This window comes from Diplotaxodon limnothrissa, linkage group LG7 (genome assembly GCF_057381915.1).
Source record: "Diplotaxodon limnothrissa isolate DT_005_m linkage group LG7, D_limnothrissa_male_GT1.1, whole genome shotgun sequence".
Classification (NCBI taxonomy): domain Eukaryota; kingdom Metazoa; phylum Chordata; class Actinopteri; order Cichliformes; family Cichlidae; genus Diplotaxodon; species Diplotaxodon limnothrissa.
The window spans coordinates 69846813-69857456 of NC_140602.1; the positions used below are offsets into that span (position 1 = coordinate 69846813).

The window sequence follows — 10644 nt, forward strand, 5'->3', positions numbered from 1 at the left end:
CATCTGCAGTAGCAGCAGTAGCACCCAGATAAGCATGTGTGCTAGGTGCACACACCCTTTCAGGCGTGACAGAAGCCCCAGTAATAAGACAATCGACGGTAGCTTGAGTAACAACAGTCCCTGCAACAGTAACATTTGTGGCTACAGGCAAATCCGGATGTTTCGGTTGGTTGATCAACAGCATCATCAGTAACGGCTTCAGAATGAGTTGGACAAGGACGCGCATTAGACACTGCCCTGCGTGCTGCTGCGAGACTACAAAGTCTTGCATGCAAAACTTGACATTTTCTTACTAATTGTGCAGCCGCATGGTTAAAACCCTCAAAGTCAAACCATTTAGCTCGAGTGGAGGTACCATCATTGTGTTTGAATAATTTACGGGGTGGATCCATGGTGTGGATTTTAAAAGTCAACTATTTAGAAAGCTGGTATCAATGAGATCTAATAAACCCGAGGTATTGTTTATTGTCTGCTGGATACTAGTTAGAACCCCTGCTATTTCTTGCAAGTTCCCTGGTGCTGCTTCTTGACGTTGGTTGACTTTAGCTGCTATTTCTTGCACATCCCTCTGTACTGCTTGTTGATGTTGGCTGAGTTTGGCATCAAAGATGGTATATATCATTTTTTGATGCAGAATGGGTCTGATCAAAAGTAGATGTGTTTGCTGTATTTAAGTATGCGTCGTATGCCTGTGATATTTGCGAGTCTGTTATGCAGCCTTGTTCAAAACCTATGTCTGAATCAGTGTTGTTTCTGAGACAATCTGGTGTGGTGGGTATATCAACTATATTAAAAATCTGATAGACTGTACTCAAAAACATCGCTGAAATCATTAGGCAGACACTCACTCGCGGTTATGCATGGACTGGCGATGAAGAATGGTTCCGAGTCTCCATTGTTGCACAAAGGTTGATTTTTCTGAGAGTTCGATATCGCGTAAATATTATTTTCCCATTCTCTCCTTTCTGTCTCTTGGACTCTTCCTCTGCCAGCTGCTTCTTTCTCTTCTCAGCCTTGGCCGCCTGTTCTGTCCGAGTTTTGTTTTCCTTCAGCGCCTTGATGAAGAGTCCTTGGAAAGTCCTGATGGTACCGAAGAGTTCCTCCAGTGACAGCTGATTGGCATCTTCACGTAAATAGACAGCCAGTTCTCCGAACAACTCCAGATTTGACTCAAGAACTTTTGCATACTGCTCCTTCACCTCCGCCGCAGAGTTGGAGACTTTCTGAACTGCTTGAGGAATATATTTACGTTCAAGCTTTTGTTTGGGTCGATGAACGTGATCTCTTTAGGCTCCTTCTTGACAGGAGCAGCTGCCCCCTTGTCTTTGTGTTCGGCCACCGGGAGGCAGAACAGCTGCTCGATGCTGCTGTAGTCGGGCTCGTGAGGAGGTGGCTCTTTCTGAACCGAGGCCCACATCAGAATCAGAATACTTTATTGATCCCTGGGGGAAATTATTTTTTTGTTACAGTGCTCCATTTTAAACCAACATTAAGACAAGACAGACAATACACTAAGAATAGTACCATACATACATACATACATACATACATACATACATACATACATACATACATCACTTATAAATAAATAGTTGGAAAAGAAACATGTGTAGTTGTAGCAGCAAACAGTGTGTTAAGTGGATGCGTTGTACAGGGAGATGGCCACAGGCAGGAATGATTTCCTGTGTCGTTCAGTGGTGCATCATGGGTAATCTCAGTCTCTCACTGAACGAGCTCCTGTGACTGACCAGCATGTCATGGAGTGGGTGGGAGGTGTTATCCAACATTGTCTTTATCTTGGACAGCATCCGCCTCTCCGACACCACGTTGAGGGAGTCCAGCTCCATCCCCACAACATTGCTGGCCTTACGGATCAGTTTATTAAGTCTGTTGGCATCTGCGACCCTCAGCCTGCTCCCCCAGCATGCAACAGCATAGAGGATCGCACTGGCCACAACAGACTCATAGAAAATCCTCAGCATTTTCTGGCAGATGTTGAAGGACCTCAGTCGCCTCAAAAAATAGAGACGACTCTGGCCCTTCCTGTAAAGTGCTGTGGTGTTTTTAGCCCAGTCCAGTTTATTGTCAATGTGTACTCCAAGGTATTTATAGTCCTCCACAAATACCTTGGAGTACACATTGACAATAAACTGGACTGGGCAAAAAACATGGAGTGACCATCAGTAACAGTCCGAAGTTTCTGCCAGTTGAGCTTCTTCATCCTCAGAGTGGGACAGCGGCTTGTCTTTGAGGGCGCGCTGCAGCCCAGGGCCTGGCTACTCTGGGCCACAATCATGCCTGTTGGAGGTGGAGGCGGAGGAGGCATGCCGGGTAAAGGTGGAGGCGGTGGTGGCCCACCACCCATCCCTGGTGAGGGCGGGGGGGACCCCTGGTCCAAAGGGCAGAGGAGGTGGTGGTGGTGGTGGTGCCATTCCAGGCAATGGAGGAGGTGGCGGGGGACCAGCAAACCCTCCAGGTAGCGGTGGAGGAGGTGGCGGCGGGGGCGGGCACTGGTTAGAGGGCGGTAGAGGGGGTGGTGGGGGTGGCGGTGGAACAGAGGTACACAGTGGCCTTTTAGGGGACGGTGTTTGGCTTCTCCGTGTACGGGTGATCCAGCTCCGTCTGCACAGCCTTATCCACTTTGACCCGCAGTCCGTCCACCTCGTGCCGATCGTCGCAGCTTTTTCTTTTAAAAGCCATCAGCCGCTGCATGATCTTCTCACAGGACTCCATCTGAGAGTCCTGGGCGAGCAGTATGGCTCTGTTAGTGATGGCCTCCAGAGCCAGCCAGATGTCAGGGCGCCCTGGTCCCAGCACCAGCAACGTCTGCAGGATGGACAACAGCTGGAGAGAGGCTGGGGAGCTGCTCACCTTGTTAAAAAGTGTAGTAAAAACCTCCAGGTGATTACTCATATCAATGCCCCCATACACTCGCAGGAGCTCTTCCTCATCTTCAGCCATCGCCTCTTCAAAAGCTTCGCACTGAATAATCAAGTCTTCATCCTCCTGCTCCCTCAGCTTTGGCAGAACATCAAGTAACTGAAGCCCTGCAAGCAAAATAACACAAAATGACACAGCTCCGAGTAAAACAACAAGAAATCAGCGGCTTTTCATGAAATGTCTTACAAAAAAACCCCACATATTTTGATTTTCTCTATTTAGCTGGGTAACATTTTAAGTGAGACATTTCACTGACTCCCTTAGCGTGGCATTTTCAGCAGCGAGCGTTTCCACCTGCTGCTGGCTGAACTCCAGTGATTCTCGCAAGGATTTAAATTCCCGGTGTAGAATCTCCACCAAGTACAGCCTTGCATCGAAACTGGACAATCGTTTGTCGATTGACTCAAGGATGTCAGCTATGTCGTTGCCGGATGGCGATGTTGTGCCAGGGGAATCTGCCGGGCAACATCTTTTCGATGACTGCGTCTCAGATTTGGCCGGGGAAGATGCACTCTGAGCCTTCATTATGAGATCCTGGAAGAACTGATCAATATAATCTTGGAGAGCCTCTAAACTCTCCCCGTTGTTCTCCAGGGTGTTGGAGATGATTTAGATAAATGTTGTTAGTTATAAGACAATTGATAAGTGTATTTGGTAAAATTGAAGCTTAAAGGAATTTGTTCAATTCTAAGCTACCATTTGCTTTAATTTTTTCGCCAAAATCTCTGGCGTCTGACATCAGTTACAACATGAGTCGCTTACCTTGTCCGTCACTTCCGTCACTTGTAAATGTTATTAGGAAATGATCAGACAGCAGGGGGTTTTCTTCTTTGCTGGCATTTCTCTCCGAACTGGCAGCAAATGCAGCTTCTCAGTGACAATTTGTCACAGTCTGGCGAGGGCAGACTGTATGAATTGAAAAAGGACCCAAAATGCAGACTCCAAGGAACAGGGAACAAAACTTGAATGTTAACAAAAAGCGAGCCGTTTAATATGGCTGGTAAAAAAGGTACAAACAAAGGGCAAGGCAAACTGAAGCAAAATTAACACAAACCTAAACTGGGAAATCTAAACAAACAATAAGAAAAACCTAGACAAGAAACTTGGAAGCATGGCATAGGAAACATTTCTCTCCGAACTGGCAGCAAATGAAGCTTCTCAGTGACAATTGGTCTGTTAGGAGCCATCTCACTGATAAACGATGGGGGCGCCAGTTTATCAGGGCATGAAAGACTGTTGTATACCCTCTGCAGTTCGCTGAGATTTCGGAGGTCCAGCACTATCCACAGATACAGCGTCTGACAGCCTTTGCTTTGCCTGATTTTCTTTTTGGCGACCCAAAGGCGACTGTTTTTCATATATGCATGGAGCTACCTGCCAGAGAGCAGCAGGTAAGCGCATAGTCCCTCCTGCTAGCCCTCAATGTCTAAGTGTATTTAACATTGAGAGGTGGGCAACGACGCCAGGGGTGGGGTGTACACCCTGATGGTACTTTGGACTCCGTGTATCGTGCCCACCCCCAAGATCTTATATGTATGTGTAATGAGAGTGTGAGTAATGTGAATGTCTAAGTTGTGGGATAAAATTGAGGCAGAGGCAGCCAGAAGGGGACAGAGGGGAGGGGGGGGTAGCCTCCTCTGCACCCTGGTGACATACCCCTACTCCAAGGCCCTGCATGTGTGGGTGGTTGTGGTGGAGCGGGAAGAGAGAGGCAGCTGGAGATGGGGAGGGAAGGAAGGGAGGAGCAAGTGACTCCTCCCTGGGGCCAGCTCCCCCGCTGACCCCAGTAGGCACCCCCATACTCCGCGACCCGCCAGGGAAAGGGGGCCCAGGCCCAGGCCCAGTGCAGCAGCGCCCCCCGGCCCCACAGAGCCCGGGACAGTCCACCCAACCCCACCACAGAGAAAACTGCACCCACCCCACCATCCACTCATCTTCCAGACTACATGAGACAATAAACACCCAGGCTGAGATCTTCCTCCACCTCTCCTGTATCTCCCCCTCCTGCAGAGGGAGCTCCTGAGGAGAGGAAAGCTCCTGCAAGATGTGACCATCTCCCCCACCAGTTGAAGAGCCCCCCAGGTGGCTCGACGCACCGGCGGCACACTGCCCCAGGGCTGGGCCCCCATGCACCCACCCGCCCACAACCCCGGCAACACACCAACCAGGGTCCAAGCCCCCGAGGCCCGGCCAGGGCCCCAGCCCAGAGACGGAGCGCCCCCAGAACCTCACGCCCATCCCGGACCCACCCAGGGGCAGCCAGGCTACCAGGTCAGTAACCCACGTCCGTCAGCACAGACCCTCCCCTAGCCCCGCTGCACGCAGCCGCGAGGAAACAGTCACCTGAGAGCCAACAGAGCCCCCAACCGGACATGACCGCTACCCCGGGTTGAGCCCCCCAAGGAAGATGCCTCCGGGGAACCCCCCGACGCCCTAAGCCTGTCCCTACCCCCACACCAATCACAACAGTGAAGGCGGGACCAAACTATGACCCCCCCCACCCCCACTAGGTGATGGAGCTGATCAAAGGAGCCCAGAGCAATTGATCTGATGTGGTGGCAGAGGCTGTATCAAGACTAATGTAATCTAATAGATAATTTCTATATTGGTTAGAATTAAGATTATTTTTATTTTTCCAGTTCATGAGGACTGTTTTCTTGGCGATGCATAGGGCAGTGAAAACCATATGGGCGATATTCTTTTCTGAAGTGACATTATCTAAGCTGCCCAACAAACACACTAAGGGGGAAGTTGGAATGTTACATTTCAGACACTTTGATAAGTCTTCACATATCTCGCGCCAAAACTTCTGAACTGGTGGACAGAACCAAAGAGCGTGGATATAATTGTCCGGTGAATTGGTTTGGCAGTGTGAGCAGTTGTTGGTAGACGTAAAGCCCATCTTGAACATCCGATGACCTGTATAGTGCACTCTATGTAATATTTTGTATTGAATTAATTGAAGACTGGGATTTCTAATTAGATGAAAGGTTTTTAAGCAAATCTGAGACCAGAAGTTTAGGTCTAAGTTAACTGATAAATCCGCTTCCCATTTTGCAATAGGAAGTGATATTGATTCATCTGTTTTAGAAAGCATTCTGTATATTTTGGAAAGTAATTTGGGGGTTTTAAGAGTAAGAAATTGAACCACACTTGGTGGTGTTTGTAGTTCAACTTGACTGAGGTTAAATTTCTTTTTTACTAAGGATTTAATTTGTTGATATTCTAAAAATCTTTTCTTGTTGATCCCATATTGTTCAACTAGTCTGTCAAATGGAATAAATTCTGTTCCTTCTAGTATATGTTCTAAATATTTGATTCCTTTATCACTCCAATCTGAAAAGTTTATCATATTATTGTTTTGTAATATGTCAGGGTTGTTCCAGATAGGTGTACGTTTGCATGGGATTAATGAAGACGCCGTCAATTTTAGAAACTCCCACCATGCTGTCAGAGAAGAGCTGATGTTGATGCTTTTAAAGCATTCATGTCGTTGGATGTTTGAGCTGATAAATGGTAGGTCTGAGATCTCTAGATTATTGCAGAGTGCTTGTTCTACATCTAGCCAAGGTTCATCTAAGAGGGTGTGTTTTAGCCATCCTGAGATAAACTGAAGCCTGTTGGCTAAGAAGTAGTGCTGAAAGTTAGGCAGTTCTAGTCCTCCTTTATCCTTGGTCTTTTGTAGTGTTTTTAAGCTTATACGTGGGGGTTTATTTTTCCAAAGGAATTTGGACATACATGAATCTAGAGATCTGAACCAATCTTGTGGCGGTTTAGTTGGGATCATTGAGAATAAATAATTTATTTTTGGTAAGACCATCATTTTTATAGCGGCAACCCTTCCCATGAGTGATATGGGTAGACATTTCCATCTAGCCAGATCATCTTCTACCTTCTTTAAAAGTGGGATATGGTTTAATTAGATCTGCAAGCTTGGGAGAAACATTAATACCTAAATATTTTATATTTCCCGATTGCAGTGGTGTAGAAGAGGAATTATGGAGGGAGCAATTAATCGGTAGAACTGTAGATTTTGACCAGTTAATTGAGTAATCTGATATTCTTGCAAAAGAGTTTATCAATTCAATCACCCCAGAGATATTGGTTTGTGAATTTTGGGGAAAAAGCAACACATCATCCGCATAAAGGCTGATTTTATGTTCCACGTTCTTGCATTTTATGCCCTTAATTACTGAATTCTGTCTAATTGCTGCTGCTAGTGGTTCAATAAAAATTGCAAACAGTGAAGGGGAGAGTGGGCATCCCTGCCTGGTGCCCCTCAAGAGACAGAAGCTGGAGGATGTCTGGTCATTTGTTCTAACACAAGCTGTTGGGGAATTATATAATATTTTTAACCAGTTTATGAAAGAGGATCCAAAACCAAATTTGTGTAAAGTTGCAAATAGAAATTTCCAGTTAACTCTGTCGATTGCTTTTTCTGCGTCTAAAGAGAATATTGTAGTTTCTAGGTTTTTACTGTATGAGTAGTCTATCAAATTAAGTAATCTACGTGTATTTGTTGATGAGTGCCTACCTTTTATGAAACCAGTTTGGTCAGGATGAATTAAGAGGGGGGTTATTTTCTCCAGTCTCTTTGAGAGAGCTTTGCAGATTATTTTAAGGTCTACATTTATAAGGGATATTGGACGATAGCTTGAGGGATATACAGGGTCTTTGCCTGGTTTTAGCAGGAGATTAATGTTTGCAGAATTCATATTTGATGGAAGTCTGCCCTTTTCTTTAATTTCCAACAACGTTCTGTAGAAAACTGGTGCTAGAATCGACCAGAATTCTTTGTAGAATTCTGCAGGAAAGCCATCTGGACCTGGAGCCTTATTATTGTGCATACTTATCAGGGCTTCCTGGAGTTCACCTGGTGTCAGTGGCGAATCCAGTGCCATTGCTTGAGTGTCCAATAATTTTGGAAGAGTTATGTTGTCCAAAAACTGATCAATTTCTTTTTTAGATGGGTTTATTTGTGGTGAATACAACGTTTTATAGAAATCCCTGAAAATGTTGTTTATTTGTATCGGTTCATATATTGTGTTCCCAGATGAATCTTGAACAGCACATATAGTTGTTTTTTCTTTATTTATTTTTAGCTGGTTTGCTAGAAATTGACCGGATTTATTACCATGTTCATAATTTTGTAGGCGTAGTCTTTGTACTAAGAATTTTGTTTTTTTATCAATTATCTCATTTAATTCTAGTTTTGTTTTGCGTATTTTGTTCAATGTTTCCTGATCTTGGTGGGACGCGTAGGCTTCTTCTAGTGATTTGATGTTTTTTTTCTAATTCCTGAATATTTTTTTCTTTTCTCTTTTTATGTGATGAGAAAGAAATTATTTTACCTCTCATCACAGCTTTCCCTGCTTCCCATAGAACAGAAGCTGATGTTTCGGGAGTGTCATTATAGTCTAAATATAGAGTCCATTCTTTTTTTTTTTTTAAATATTTAATAAAGTCTTCATCTTTAAGTAGTGATATATTAGTGATATATTAAGTTTTTACTTGGCGTAGTATTATTCTTGTGCATTAGTGTTAAAGATACAGGACCATGATCGCTGACAGCTATAGGATGAATCTCAGTGTCTGAAATGTCGTTCAGCAGTGAGCTGCTGACCAAAAAATAATCCAGACGAGAGTAGGAGTGATGGACATGTGAGAAAAAAGTATATTCCTTACTGGTGGGGTGAAGGGAGCGCCATGCATCGCAAAGACCAAAGTCGCTCATATACTGTTTGATTATATTTGTGGACTGCCAATTACGCTGAGTTCCCGCTGTATTGAGCCTATCCATGTCTTCATTTAGTCCAAGGTTGAGGTCGCCTCCAAGAACAAGTGTGCCATCTAAGTGTTCAGAGAGTGCACTGAAAAAACCGTGAAAGAATGAGGGATCATCAACATTTGGACCATATACACTTGCAATACATAGCTTTTTATCCAGTATAGATAGTTTAATGATTAAGAATCTGCCCTCTGGATCTATAACTGTATCGAGTACTGTGAAATTAATATTTTTATGTATTAAAATTGCTGCTCCCCTTTGTCTAGAATTATAACAAGCTGAGAACACATTAGGAAACTCCGGTGTTTTAAGTTCATTCGAACCTCTAAGAGGTCTGTGGGTCTCTTGTAATAGGACAACATCCGCCTGTAGTTTTTTGAGTTGGTTAAATATTTTTAACCTCTTTACTCTGGAGCCAGCTCCATTTATATTCCATGTAATGAACCTCAGTGTACCCATAGATGTTTGTGTATAACTAGGGATGTATGCTGTGTGCGTCGCTTAGCCAGGTGGAGAGAATACGTCACTTGTTCATAAATAAAGAGAAGGAGAGAGAGAAAAAATGTGTGGCGAGATGCTCCCTGAGTCTGACTTTGTGTATGCATAGTTACTAATATGAGTAGGCTTGGCTTAAGTGTGTGTGTGTATCTTATATGACTGTGTGCGCTGTCTGACTGATGTAAATGTGCTGCCGTTGAGCGCATGGTGCGTATGTGTCGAAATAAAGGATGTTTGTGGATGAGTGTCGAAGCAGGTGATCGAGGCAGTGAAAGGAATAAAGAAAGAAACCAAGGACAGGGGTGAGCAGCATAAAACCAAGAGGGGGGGAAAGAGAGGGCAAAACAAAACGTAAACATTCCAATTAAATCACTGACGGAGAGTGACGGTGTTAATTCTGCTATGAAATCACACTTTAAGATGCGATTTGATACTGGTAAGTTAAACAGATGTTAATGCAAGTTAGTGTGAGTGGATAGGGAAATGGTGTAGCTGATTCTTATCTGGTGTGAGGTTAATACAGCCACGGAGTGATGTTGGGGTCGCGCCTTTTAGGGGACGGTGTTTGGCTTCTCCGTGTACGGGTGATCCAGCTCCGTCTGCACAGCCTTATCCACTTTGACCCGCAGTCCGTCCACCTCGTGCCGATCGTCGCAGCTTTTTCTTTTAAAAGCCATCAGCCGCTGCATGATCTTCTCACAGGACTCCATCTGAGAGTCCTGGGCGAGCAGTATGGCTCTGTTAGTGATGGCCTCCAGAGCCAGCCAGATGTCAGGGCGCCCTGGTCCCAGCACCAGCAACGTCTGCAGGATGGACAACAGCTGGAGAGAGGCTGGGGAGCTGCTCACCTTGTTAAAAAGTGTAGTAAAAACCTCCAGGTGATTACTCATATCAATGCCCCCATACACTCGCAGGAGCTCTTCCTCATCTTCAGCCATCGCCTCTTCAAAAGCTTCGCACTGAATAATCAAGTCTTCATCCTCCTGCTCCCTCAGCTTTGGCAGAACATCAAGTAACTGAAGCCCTGCAAGCAAAATAACACAAAATGACACAGCTCCGAGTAAAACAACAAGAAATCAGCGGCTTTTCATGAAATGTCTTACAAAAAAACCCCACATATTTTGATTTTCTCTATTTAGCTGGGTAACATTTTAAGTGAGACATTTCACTGACTCCCTTAGCGTGGCATTTTCAGCAGCGAGCGTTTCCACCTGCTGCTGGCTGAACTCCAGTGATTCTCGCAAGGATTTAAATTCCCGGTGTAGAATCTCCACCAAGTACAGCCTTGCATCGAAACTGGACAATCGTTTGTCGATTGACTCAAGGATGTCAGCTATGTCGTTGCCGGATGGCGATGTTGTGCCAGGGGAATCTGCCGGGCAACATCTTTTCGATGACTGCGTCTCAGATTTGGCCGG

At 45.1% G+C, this 10644-nt stretch overlaps 1 pseudogene; it reads right to left on the reverse strand.

Moving 5' to 3' along the window:
- Nucleotides 1-854: 854 nt before the first annotated feature.
- Nucleotides 855-10164, reverse strand: LOC146629746 (inverted formin-2-like; annotated as a pseudogene).
- Nucleotides 10165-10644: the final 480 nt, after the last annotated feature.